Genomic DNA, 14,332 nt, shown 5'->3' with positions numbered 1-14,332 from the left:
AAGAGTGTGAAAAGAGCTCCCCCTTTTCATTAAAACCTGCCCCTCTCCTTGGCAATGTTTAAAGAGAGAATAGACCAGTTTACCTAAGAATTTGGGAGTGTACTAGGAGAAAAAGAGACTGAACCCTCAACTTTCTCTCTGAAATGAGAAGTAAGGGAAACACATTAAATGGATCAAGGTGGCGTCACGCGGTCTGTGGTCAGGAGAGAATGTTGATACAACAGGCCTTGAAGGGGTTAACACATCAGGATGAAGGGGAAGCCTGAGCTGCCTGCTCTAGGCAATGACCTAAGGTTGATGATGAGGGCTGATTTTTGTCTAAATAAGTGAGAGTGATCAAAGAGCTACAGTCTTGGTGTTTGAGGCTGGTCCATCCTAGAAGCCAGGGGAGTCCTGAACCAGCAGGACATAGAACTTCATAGGAACAGTGTTCAGCTGTGATACCACGTGGCGATGGCAGAAGCCTTCATGCTAATTGGCAGTCCTCTCTCCACCTGAAGTTTAGAAGCAAAGCTCTACTTTAGACTGAATAACCAAGAAGGGGGAGTTTTCAAGGAGGGTGAGACTGGATTTCCTACTGAAAGTCTCCAGTAATTAACTGGAAAAACAAAAGAGATGTGACAATATTTATATCTAAATATTATGCCAGCCTCTGTGGATATAGAATCAAGTGAGACAAGATCTATTATGACAAGCAGGTAGACTCGAAAGAAAATTATTCAAGGCTAGTGAGGGAAACTGACAGTTATTCATTTAGCAGACTATTGAGTATCTCCTGTGTGTCAGAACTGGGACCCACAGTGAGATGAAATAACACAACGTCTACACTCAGAGGGTTTTCCAAACTCAACAGAATAGCTGTAATACTGGAAGTGCTTGTAAAGATATACTCAAGTTTGCTGTCCAAGTTTCTCTGTCTTCTAGAAAAGGCTGGATATACATACTGTAGATAGTAATTGACTTACACCTTAGAGGCCATTTGGAACCTCTCCATAAATAAAAGAAAGAAGGGCATTTCAGACAGGGAACAGCATTATAAAGTCACAGACATGTGAAAAAAGAGATGCTTATTTCTGAGTAGCTGGTAACATATAGGGTACAAACAGATGGAATGGAAAGGAAAAAGATTAGGTATGCATGCAGGTGGAGGCCACCTTCTAAATTTTTTACCTTATATTTACAGATAGTGGTGCACCACCAAATATAAGTATAGCTTGCTGTGTTCTATATTTTTGAGAAATCACTTAGGTGACCTAGGTGGAACAGGTGGTGAATGAGACTGAGAGAAAAGGATCAGTGAAGGCCCTGGAAACAGGGAGGGAGACCAGTTTGGGAGAGCATTGAAACGTGCTAAGCATGGCATTGTGAAAGAAAATTGGAATCTGTACCATATGCTGAGTGTTATGGACAATAAAGATGGTATAGACCCTGCTCTCAAAACGCGTAAGCCATAAAACAAGTAAAACATGAGAGCCGGAGCCTGTGTAGTTCAAAGCACTGAAGAAAGTATATAGAAAGTAGATGACTTACCATCTGGTTATATTTGGCTCAGAATGCTGCTGCGAGGAGAGTGTGAGGAAGTGACTGATGCCTGTAGTGGAGGAACAGATAAGAGGACGAGGAGCAATAGCTTAAAAGAAAAAAGGCTTCAAAACATTCAAACCTCCTTTGTGTAATGGTGGACACTATTTTGAGAATGTCAATTTCAGGAGACACCATAATAATGTGTTTGTGTGTGTGCTTAAAAAGCCACCACCATAAAAGATCTGGAGTCCACTCATAAAGTTCAAGTACCAATTTTTGCCCATGAATGTGGAACATTCTGCTTTCCTACAAACATAACGGTCACATTATAAGGCATAGCTCTCATTTTCTTGGTAATTTAGTGACAATATAAACACGTATATGACTTGTGGTAAATATGGTGATTCTCACTTTATAACCAAAGAGGGTGGATGTTACAGCTTGTGAGCAGTTATAACCGTAAAGCCTGCAGTGTGAGTCACCAGGTTGGCCCAGGAATTAGGATGTGTTAATTATTCATGCTGGTTAGCTGAAGTTCCTGCACTAACCTCGTTGGAGTTTGCATTGTTGTCAAAGGACAAGATCTTTAGTGATAGATCAAGTGTGTGAATTCTGCTCCTAGTTCTTTGGCTAACTGGTTCTGTAGTTTGGGGCAAACTTTTTTTTTTTTTCTCGGTATGCGGGCCTCTCACTGTTGTGGCCTCTCCCGTCGCAGAGCACAGGCTCCTGACGCGCAGGCTCAGCGGCCATGGCTCACGGGCCCAGCCGCTCCGCGGCATGTGGGATCCTCCCGGACCGGGGCACGAACCCGCGTCCCCTGCATCGGCAGGCGGACTCTCAACCACTGCGCCACCAGGAAAGCCCCCTGGGGCAAACTTTTTAATCTTTCTGTTCTCAGTTTCTCTATCTGTAAGCAAGGGATCAGACCAAATTCCACCCAATATTGAGAAATCAGCGATTCTGTGGTATGGCAGAGACTGCTAACGATGACTAGATATCAACAGATTTGTTCAGTTGGTGACCAGTATAATGATGGTTACAAAGTGAATCTTAATTATACTGGGTGGCATCTGCCAAGCCTAAAGACAACATTTCTTAGCCTCCCTTAGAAATAGGTGTAGCTAATGAAATGTAAGCAGAGGGAGCTCCTGCCCAGAAGCACTCCCTTTTACCCTTGCTCCTCTTCCTGTAGTATTGACTTGGGACAGTTCATGTGATGACTGGAGCACCAGTGGCCATCTTGCAACCTGAATGGTCTTAAGAATACAAGGCATATCTTAAGGATGGTGGAGCAGAAAGATAATAGGAGCCTGGTTCTCTGGTGAAAATAGTGTCATCATTCAGCCTTGGCCTACCTCTGGATTTTCTTCATATGAGACAAAAATAAACCTCTCTCATTGAAGCCACTACTAGCCACCTAATTCAATTTCTAACTAATGTATTGGTATCAGGTTACCTTTATATAATTTTACATCACTAGGTTCTCTGCAATTTTGGAGACAATAGCTTATAATAAACCTGGAAGTTTTTGGTGCTATGAGGTGCAGCATAATTCACCAAATATCTAAAATTAATGAATGAATTTATGAAAACACAGCCACAATATGTAAAGAATTGCCAATGTTTGGTACAGACTGGGAGGGAGAAAATCAAGGGAAGTTTATTAATCAAGGAAACTACAGAATTTTTAAAATATTGGAAGTTGTTGGGATTTGGGGAGCTAAAAGTACTTTTGATCTTAGTTTGTAGCAAGTTCACATTTTAATAGAATGGAAACCTCTAGTTTTCAGTACACCTGTGCTTTGATCTCCTTGTCTGTCATTGCAGTGTGATTATGAGGATTACTGGGTCATTCTCAGACTAAGTTGTTTTTATGATTTAATTTTCTGGGAGAGGAAGGGGATCATTAAAGGATATCATTAAAAGGAGAGACATGAGCCTTGTAATTGACCTTCCCTGAAAGTAGTCCCATCTGGAAGATTTTATCGGGGTAAACATTTATCAGTGCATTTGGCTTTTAAGCAGATTCTTCTCCTCTATTCTTTAAAATAAGCAGACAAAGTCTAAAAAGAAACCACATGAGTGCCCATAGGTTGCTTTTGTGCATACTCATTGGGAAGAAAATTTATATGTAAGAAAAAAATTCTCTCCTAAGATAATTATACGATTCTTTTTTTAAGCTTTGCTTCAGTGATTCTCTTTCTCAGATTATAATTTGCAGGTAATAGTGTTCTTCAATGACAGTGCTTTGTTGTGATTTGTTTTCATGCATGTTCAGAGTGGAGGTGTTAGGAGGGATGGGATATTTGTGAAATCTAGTGTGCAGGTGCTTTGAAAATCTGTTAAAGCTCTGTTAAGCCCAGCACTAGTCTGAAACTTCAATTTGTACTTTTCTAAAGTACCACAACTGTTTTTTAGGAAGACAGACGTTGCTGTGGTTTAAATAAAAGTACCAACATGACGTTATCACCTACCAGTCAGAAGACATAACCCAGGCAGTCTTGCGGGTATCAGAAGAGTTGCTTCCATTTTCACATATCTTAAAGTTTTCCTGTTTGGTTGGTTTTGCTTGTTGACTTGTGTTTGTTGATAATCATAACCTTTGTCATTTTCCAGTTCCATATCCACATTCAGAGAGAGAAAATTTCTTTTTTAACCATCTATTTTGAAGTTTTACATTTACTGAAATATTTCCCCTCATTGATAGCCAACTCTGTTTCTTCCATTCCCTTGAGCATACTCTCTAGTCAATTTAAAAAGCAACATCGACACATCACACACCCATAAGCAGTCGTTACACACTTGTTTTCACACTCAGTAAAATGTCCTGGCTGCATTTCTCCTACATGTTGTATATTGATGATGTCATCTCTCCACTTAATGGGGTTCCATGAGGTTTTAGGTAAAGTATGGGTACCATTTGGATTAGACTTGTTTATGACTGTCAGTCTATGGGTCCTATTATCAGAGCTCTCTCCAATTTTGGCTTCATCCCGTTTCCGTACACCTGGGGACAGCACCAATGTCAGAATCCTAGAGCTGTATCTTTCCAGGTTTTTCATCCAACAACAAAAAAGAGCTTCTCTCTCTAGTAGCTCCCATACAATAAGGTTGTAGACGCTACAACCAATCACAGTGACCCTACCTAACAGTGAGCAGGTTCTCTGAAGGGAATCAGAGTATTGTTTTCCAAGGAAAGGAAAACCGAATGCTGGGCATCCGTAAGGACCAATTGCTCACTAGCGATACAGGCCTATTTCTTCATGAGATAGCAGCTTCTCATTGTGTATGGACTTCATGACAGATCAATCACAGCTAACTAGTAAATTCTGAAGTCTTATTGCATGCCTGAACTCTAGGCCAGTTACGTCTCTTTATAGCTCAGAAGGACTGCCACAGCAAAGGGAGCAGGGCAAACAAACCACATTACACTAATTGTCAAGTTAACCATCGTTAGGGCCCACCTTTGTTCACAACTTGATGCCCCTACAACAGACTCCCACACAGATCACTTATCTCCATCTTGAAGGAAAACACTAGATGTTTTTATCCTCTTACTTTTCTCTGCAGTAACCAGCACAGTGCTTTGTACATGATACACAATTAAGTAACATTTGTGAAATGAATAAAGAACATTTAAGGGAAATAAAAAGCAATCATTCCTCATCAGGAATGAGTTGAGAACCACCGGCATAGCCTGTTTGACAGCTTGGACTGGATTCTGTTTCAGGTTTGGTTTTTGGAAACTCTCCTTATTTTAAGTAGGAATGATTATTAAAATGATTTCTTACTTATTAATCTATTATTATCAGTCTTAGCCAATTATAAAAATGGCATGGAAAATTAGGGGGGAAAAACTTGAATGTTATAAACAGTTGAGCATATTGTATACATAGTGAAGAAAATATTTTCTTCATTTTTTTTTTTTTTTTTTTTTTTTTTTCTGGTAGCTGAGGTAATACCAGAAGAACTCAAGAGTAGACTTGAAGTGATATCAGAAGAAGGTGGTTACCCAAGTTTACTGACTGCTGGTAGGTGGCCAGAAATAATGAGAGGGTACAATAGATATGTTCAGTTTTCTTGGCACACATAGCTATTTAATTATCTCATTTCTGAAAGAACTATAGCTCCACTGTTACCTAAGTTTATCCTTTAGCCGCTTAATATAGTAATACCCCTAGTGTAAAAGAGGGAATCAATTACTGTGATAACCTGGATCCTTTGTAAAAGAATACTAGCATACCAAGGAGTGTTTTTGTTTTTTGTCTTAGTCTATTTTTTGTCCCATTCCTTTTTAGGTAAGAATTAGCATCTAAAAACACCACGTTATGGGATTGTAAATACAATGTTTCCGTTGTAACTTAATAAGCATAAAAATAAACAGTCACTTCTCCACTTTTGCCATACAGGAGAGTTGAATGCTGGGTCATTAGTTACTAGCAAAAGTCCTTCTTTTTTATTTTTTTAATGACTTGCAAAATTTGCTGGTAATATACACAGTCTAAGCGAAACTGACTTCAGAATGAGTATTAGGCTTTCATTGTTTACTGCATATTGCTCATTGGCCCATCTTTTCAGAGGTATCAGCTGTATGAAAATAATAGTACACTTTTTCAGAAGCATAAAGTCGGTCAGAGTTCATCACTTTGCTCAGCCTCTTGAGACCCTGACCCAATGATGTTAGCAAAAAAGAAATTGTCTCAGGACTCCAGAGTCTCAGAGAAGTGCTAAGAGTACCCATCATTCATTCCTGTGTTTCTACATTTAGTTTCAAAGTTGAGGTTAAAACCTAACTTCTGAGATTCCCTCCTGGGGCATCTTTTGTGTCTACTTGGGTTCTGCCAGTCCTTCATTTGAACCCTCGGGCGTCTCAGGCATGGTTTAACTGTAATTGAATTGTAAGTTACAAATATATTTTCTCAACATTTTGCAAGCATCCTTCCATTGTTTTCTAACATTGGTGACATCCCCATGTCTATTCAAAACCTATTTTTCTTTGTAAAAAAATTTTTATGAACTTCTGTTCATCCCTGATATCTCTACACTTCATGATCAATTGTCTTGGTCTGGGTGTTCATCCACTGTCCTGGGTGCACACTAGATCTTTTCACTCCAGACATATGGGTCCTTTAATTCTGGATTTGTTTTCTTTTCTTAGTTCATCGATAATTTTACCTTTTCCATTTTCTCTGTTTTCTCTTCCTGGGATTCGTTAGTTGAATGTTGGACCTCCTAGGTCAGATCCTTTAATCTCCTCACTTTTTTCTTCTTCTTTTTCATCTCTTTGGTGTTTTGTTATACCTTATAGAAATTTCTTCAAATTTATCTTCCAACCTTTCTATTAAAATTTTCATTTTGGCCATTTTATTTTTCAATTTCAGTACTTTCTTATCCTCTGCTGTTGCCTTTTTAACAGCATCTATTCTTATGTCAGGAATGCATTATCTTTGTACACAAATGATAGTTCTTTAGAGGTTTTCCTCTGTCTGTTTCCTTTGGATTTCTTTATTCAGTTGATGTGGTCTGCTTATACTAGTCTCTCTTCTTTATTCTGGATAATTTCCTCAAGAGGCTGTCCATTCATATTTAAAGATCTCACACCACACACACACACACACACACACACACACACACACACACACACACACAAAGACAATCAAACAACAACGATGATAACAACAACAAATATACCACCAAAGTTCTTTGAACATGGATGGGGCTTGTCAACTGCAGGGTTTCACTATAGCATGATTGGTTGTTCAGTTGGGTTATTCTTTGGGAATTCTGAAGTGTCATCATGACAAGATTCTCCAATTTCTGCCTGGAAGATATGCAACTGAGGACATATACCTGACTGCTTGTGTTTGGGAAACATGGCTTATAAGGAGGTTGTGTGTCTTACTGGGAACTCTGCAGTTAAGCATCGGTTTTTCAACCTTGGGTGTCACCTTGTTTGCCACAGTGCCTGATGTCCTCAGTTTGATGTCTCTCTAGCTTATTTTCTCCAAAAAAGGTAAGATTTAGTCTCCAACAGGAGAGGGAAATAGTTGGGATCCAAAGTCTCCATATAATTTTAATGTACTTTCAGCCTCTCACTAAACTCCCGCCTTCCTTATTGTATGCTGCCTCTAAGCTCTGCATCTCTGGGTTGGGTAGGACGTGTTGGTTCACTTTCCCTTGGGATTTACTCTCTGTAATCATCTCAGTTGTGCTAAGGCAGTTTCTACTTCTCACTCTCTCCTTTCCACTCTCTCCTTTCTAAAAATCGTTGAAATTTCTCCTTTGATGATCTCTCCTCCCTCATTATCTATGCCTTTGTAGATCTGTGTGTTTTTATTCCCTTACTTTCATTTTAGTGAGGTGTCAGAAAGAGAAGATAAGCATGTATAGTTTCCCCATCTTTGCTAGGAATCCAGGGAAACTTAGCTGAGGAGGAAGGTGGCTTGGAAGAGGACTTAGAAAAAAAGTGATCAAACAAGTTGAATGAAAGATAGCAAGATTCTAGAATATCCTGCTGCTGACAATAGCTAACATTTATTGAGTGCTCATTATGTGCTTGGGGTTTTGCAAAAAGTTCTTCACGCGGGACATTTATTTTTGTCCTTGTAAGAACACCAGGAGGTAGGCACTGAGGAATAGAGAGGTAATATGACTTGTCTAAGTTAGTAAATGGTAGAGCTGGGATTTAAATCCAAGTCTGACTCCAGAGACCATCCTCTCAACCACTAAACTATCTTGCCTCCTGTAAGTTGCTTAAACAGGGATTTTAAATGAAAATGTATCTGGAAAAAATATTTTTCATGTGTATGATTTAGGAGACTTTCTTTTCTACCAAAATTATTAATTGGCCTATTTAATAATGTTTTAAGACTAGAAAATTCTTTCAGGTTTGAAAAGTAGTAAGAGAACTTTCTTCAGATGAATAGATACTATCTGTAGGACTTTATGAGACTTAGGTACTCATCATTTTACAAACCTATAGACCATCTATTTGAATTCTGTCCTCTTACCATTTTGTGAAATAAATATGCTCTTTACAACTGTGGTTTTTCTTTTTTTCTTTTTTTTTTTTTTTGTGGTACGCGGGCCTCTCACTGTTGTGGCCTCTCCCGTTGTGGAGCACAGGCTCCGGACGCGCAGGCTCAGCGGCCATCGCTCACGGGCCCAGCCGCTCCGCGGCATGTGGGATCTTCCCGGACCGGGGCATGAACCCGTGTCCCCTGCATCAGCAGGCGGACTCTCAACCACTGCGCTACCAGGGAAGCCCTGTGGTTTTTCTTTGAATATTCATTGGCATATAGTTGCTTTATGATATCGTGTTAGTTTATACTGTACAGCAAAGTGAATCAGCTATATGTATATGTATATCTCTTCTTTTTTGTATTTCCTTCTCATTTAGGTCACAGCAGAGCATTGAGTAGAGTTCCCTGTGCTATACAGTAGGTTCTCATTAGTTATCTATTTTATGCATAGTATCAATAGTGTATATATGTCAGTACCAATCTCCCAATTCAGCCCACTCCCCAAACTGTGTTTTAAATCAAATGTAGAGAGATGAAGGTTGCGTCTGCACACCACCAAACATCTGGAAGAAAAGAATCCCCCACCAAAGCTTGTTAAAAGAGATTCACAAGCAAAGCATGCTTTTGAATTATGAAAACAGATTCATGTTCAACATCTTGAAGAACTCTCACATGTATGTTTATGTTTCAAATATAGCTTAGAGATCATTAAGATTAAAATTCAATTGTGCACTCTGTTGTCTTTGCCATCAATTTCAGTTAAACCAGACTTGCTTGGCAGTTTTGGAGAGAAAAGTCTTCAGTGCTTTTCCTTTTGCTATTTTGACTTAGGGTTTTCTTTACCCCCGTAAGTACAAATTATTTAAGGAGACTCTTTATGTTAAACCTCTAAATCATTCACCAGGTGGTCTTCATCAGCACTTATACAGATGAAATAGAACTAAAAGTTTCCACAAATTAATCTTTTTTTAGGCTTTGTAAAATTTTTGTGAACTTCCAAGAAGCCACATGTGTTCAGGTTTTTGTCTTCTGTTTTTATTTTTTGTTTTTTAAATAGACTTTATTTTTTAGAGCAGTTTTAGGTTGACAGCAGAATTGAGTGGAAGAGATTTCCCATGTACCCCCTACCCCCATACATGCATAGCCTCCCTATTATCAACCCACCCCCACCAGAGTGGTACATTTGTTACAACTGATGAACCTACACTGATACATCATTGTCACCCAAAGTCCACAGTTTACATTAGGGCTCACTCTTGGGTTGGGAGAAATGTATAATGATGTGTATCCACCATTATACTTTCATACACAGTATTCTCACTGCCCTAAAAATCCTCTGTGTTCCACCTGTTACTCCTTCCTCCCCTCCCTTCCCCCACTGGCAACCACTGATCTTTTTAACACTGTTTCTATAGTCTTTGTCTTTTCCAGAAGTCATATAGCTGGAATCATACAGCATGTAACCTTTTCAGTTTGGCTTCTTTCACTTAGTAGTATACATTTAAGTTTCCTCCATGTTTTTTCAAGGCTTGAGAGCTCATTTCTTTTCAGTGCTGAATAATACTCCATTGTCTGGATGTACCATGGTTTACTGATCCACTCACCTACTGAAGGATAGCTTAGTGCTTCCAAGTTTTGGCAATTATGAATAAGGCTGCAATAAACATATATGTACAGATTTTTGTGTGGACATAAGTTTTCAGTGTTTGGGGGATAACTACCAAGTAGTGCTATTGCTGGATCACATGGTAAAAGTATGTTTAGTTTTATAAGAAAGTGCCACACTGTCTTCCAAAGTGGCCCCACCATTGTGCATTCCCACCAGCAATGAATGAGAGTTCCTCTTGCTTCTCCACATCCTCTCCAGCACTTGGCATTAACAGAGTTACAGACTTTGGCCATTCTAATAGGTGTGTAGTGGTATCTCATTGTTTTAACTTGCATTTCCCTGATGACGTATTTTGAGCCACTTTTCATATGCTTATGAAATGTGCCTCTTAAGGAATTCACCTATTTTTTAATCAACTTACCTGTTCTCTTACTGTTGAGTTTTAAGATTTCTTTGTATATTCTGAATGACAGTTCTTTATCAGATATGTCATTTGCAAATATTTTCTCCCCAGTCTGTGGCTTGTCTTCTCATTCTCTTAACATTGTCTTTCACAGAAGAGAAATTTTAATGAAGTCTAGATTATCGATTATTTCTCTCATGGATTATGCCTTTAGTGTTGTATCTAAAAAGTCTTGATGAAACCCAAGGTCATGTTTTTCTCCTATGTTATGTTCTAGGAATTTTATAGTTTGTGTTTTACATTTAGGTCTGTTACCCATTTTGAGTTAATTTTTGTGAAGTTAATTTTATAAGGTCTGTGTCTAGATTATTATTATTATTATTATTTTTTGCAATGTCTAGTTCTTCCAGTGCCATTTATTGTAAATAACATCTTTCCTCCATTGTATTGCCTTTGTTGAAGATCATGCATGCTTCTTTGTCAAAGATCAGTTGACTGTATTTATATGGATCTATTTGGGAGCTGTCTGTTCTGTTCCATTGATCTATTTGTTCCTTCTCCAATACCACACGCCTTGATTACCATAGCTTCATAGTATCTTTGTAAATTTTTAAATCATGAACTATAAAAAACATTTATAGAAGTACATAAAGCATAAGTGTTAAGTTTAACCAATAATTTTAAAGTAAACACCTATTTTAATCATCCCTCTGAAGCACCCTATTTCTGTTTCCTATCTCCAAAGAGATAACTACTGTCTGAATTTTTTCTTTTCCTGCTTGTCTTTATGGTATAGTTTACCACTTATGCATCCATCCCAAAACAAAGGAGTTCAATTTAGTTTGTTTTTTTCTATTTTATGTAAATAGGCTCATCTTGTGGATACTTTTATGTTTTACTTCTTTTACACAATGTTATACCGATAATATTCATCAATATCGCATGTAGCTGAGGACCACACATTTTCATGAGTATATCGTGTTCTCTTGTATAAAGTAACCACAATTTATTTGTCCAATCTTCTCTTGTTAGTAAGTTGGGCAGTTTCCAGCTGGAAAATACTATGAATAAAGATATTATGGATTTTCATTTACACGTATCTTAGTGCTTATTAGCATGCATTTCTGTGGGGGAATGTACCAAGAAATGGAATCTTGGGTCATGCATGTCTTTAACCTTGCTATGTAAGGGGAAAGTATTTGATAAAGTGCATAAAAAAGTGTATGAGAATTCCTGTAGCTCCACATCTTAGCCAAAAAACACATTGTATTGTCAGACTTTCTAATTTGTTTCAAATATGGAGATTTTATGAGATCATTGCATTTCCCTGATTACTAATGAGGGTGAGTGCTCTTTCATATGTTTAGTGGATATTTGAACTTTCTTTTTGTTGTTGTTATGCTTCTTCATGACAAGTGTTTTCTAAAAGGCATTTTCAAGCACCGTTTAGGAAACCAAAGGCCCCGTAGATACAATCTGTGCCACAACCTGTAAATGAGAAAGGCTAATAATACTCTAGAGGACTCAATGATGGAAACTTCTGAGAATCTATAGTATATAGAATGCAAATATTAGTTTGGATTCAGTGTCATTGTTCTTGTTTCCTATCCTATAATATTTTGCATCCCTTCTCAACATTTTTATAATTTGGGACTGCCTTAGAGACATTTTTCCTTATTGTTGCTCTTGTGTATAAAAGAGATGGTAGTAGTGCTTCTCAGGCCAGTATGTCTGTGTATGGCTTATCTTGTAAAGAGTTTAAAGAACATTACATTGTCTTACCAATCTTCAGAACATCCTTTTGAGATAGAGAGGTGGCCAGGGCATTAACATGCTCCTTGTCACTGGAGGAGACAGATCTCCCCAGAGGGAAATGGCTGCTTCTTTATTGACATGGGCCCAAGCTGTGCACAGAACTCAGGTTTTTTAACTCCTAGTCTAATGCCAAATGCATTAGACATGGCACCAATTGTTCTATGCATAAAACATGAGCAGTGTTCATCACCCGATTGCTAATACCAATTACCTAGAACACGAATTTTATTGAAAGGTTTCCTTTATCTACAGATACTTATTTTCCTGTAAAATATTAGCAGGAGAGTTTACCTGAAGGAAAATAAAATTTTAAACTTTGCTGGGGAAACATCTAGTCACTCATCATTTTTCGATAGTTTCGTTGTTGTTTTGGTTTTATCTGCATGTCTCTGTGGTCAAACTTTGTATGCAGTCAACACAGATTAGCACATAGCAATAACATGTAGACCAGCTAATCTTCCTAACTGTAAGTAAGAACTTTTAAAAGGCCCAAGGAATGGAATCCCCCCCTCACAACACTGACATGTTTGCTCTACATCCTCTATCGGCTCTTTTGGCGGTACGCGGGCCTCTCACTGTCGTGGCCTCTCCCGTTGCGGAGCACAGGCTCCGGACGCGCAGGCTCAGCGGCCATGGCTCACGGGCCCAGCCGCTCCGCGGCACGTGGGATCCTCCCGGACCGGGGCACGAACCCGCGTCCCCTGCGTCGGCAGGCGGACTCTCAAGCACTGCGCCACCAGGGAAGCCCATGAATTTTTAAAGAAAGGTATATGATGAAACTACATATGATTTTATAGATGTTTCTGATGATTTTTAACAATCTGACTGTATTTTTATAGTTTAACTCCTTCTCGAAACCCCTTTAACTCTGCTTATCCTATAGTAATTGTTAACGTTCTTAAACTGATCAAGGAAATAATTGACATTTTCCTCTCTAAATAGCCAGGCTTCATACCGTCTTGCTTCCTACTCTCCACCCACCGAATCTCTCCCTTGGGTTTGGCAATAAAACATGTAGCTTAATATGTTTAGTGGGAGCTTAAACATTCCATGCTGCTGTCTCACCTCATCTCTGCCTTCATGTGCACTTTTCTCGAAGACTCTTTTTTTTTTTTTTCAGATTCTTTAAAATGATTTAATGTACTATAAAAAAAAAAATCCTTGAATTTATGACACTTTTCAGTTTATAAAAGACTGTGTAAAGGCGTCTCCTCATAGGCTGTAAGGAGTGCAAGGGCAGTGAAACTCAAATAATCAAATGATATCCTTAATTTTATTTCACTATTATTTACATGGCAAATTCAAGATTAAAGACCTGTTTTTTTGTTTTTTTTTTTTTAATTTTATTTATTTATTTTTGGCTGTGTTGGGTCTTCATTTCTGTGCGAGGGCTTTCTCCAGCTGCGGCAAGCGGGGGCCACTCCTCATCCCGGTGCGCAGGCCTCTCACCATCGTGGCCTCTCTTGGTGCGGAGCACAGGCTCCAGATGCGCAGGCTCAGTAGTTGTGGCTCACAGGGCCAGTTGCTCTGCGGCATGTGGGATCTTCCCAGACCAGGGCTCGAACCCGTGTCCCCTGCACTAGCAGGCAGACTCTCAACCACTGCACCACCAGGGAAGCCCTAAAGACCTGGTTTTGTAACAATCCATCTGGTACTGCTTTTATAGGCAGCACAGTACAATTGTAAAAAGTACAGATTATCTGTGCTTAAATTCCAGCTCTGCGCTAACTAGCTGAGTTTCCCTGGGCAAATCACTAAGGCTCTCTATGCCTCAATTTCTCCAGCAATAAAATGGGTATAATAAGAGTTGTTGTGAGGATTCAATGAATTAATACCTATAAAAGTGCTAAAGGGCTTCCCTGGTGGCGCAGTGGTTGAGAGTCCGCCTGTCGATGCAGGGGACGCGGGTTCGTGCCCCGTTTCGGGAAGATCCCACATGCCGCGGAGCGGCTGGGCCCG

The 14,332-nt window shown here is 39.1% G+C and overlaps 1 protein-coding gene across 4 annotated transcripts in view; it reads left to right on the top strand.

Moving 5' to 3' along the window:
- The window catches only part of PDE4D (phosphodiesterase 4D), a 1,474,095-nt gene that overhangs the window by 1,363,985 nt on the left and 95,778 nt on the right, over positions 1-14,332 (top strand). The window lies entirely within an intron of this gene.

This window comes from Lipotes vexillifer, unplaced genomic scaffold (assembly GCF_000442215.2).
Source record: "Lipotes vexillifer unplaced genomic scaffold, Lipotes_vexillifer_v1.1 scaffold366, whole genome shotgun sequence".
Lineage (NCBI taxonomy): Eukaryota > Metazoa > Chordata > Mammalia > Artiodactyla > Lipotidae > Lipotes > Lipotes vexillifer.
This window is presented reverse-complemented; position numbering and strand designations above follow the sequence as displayed.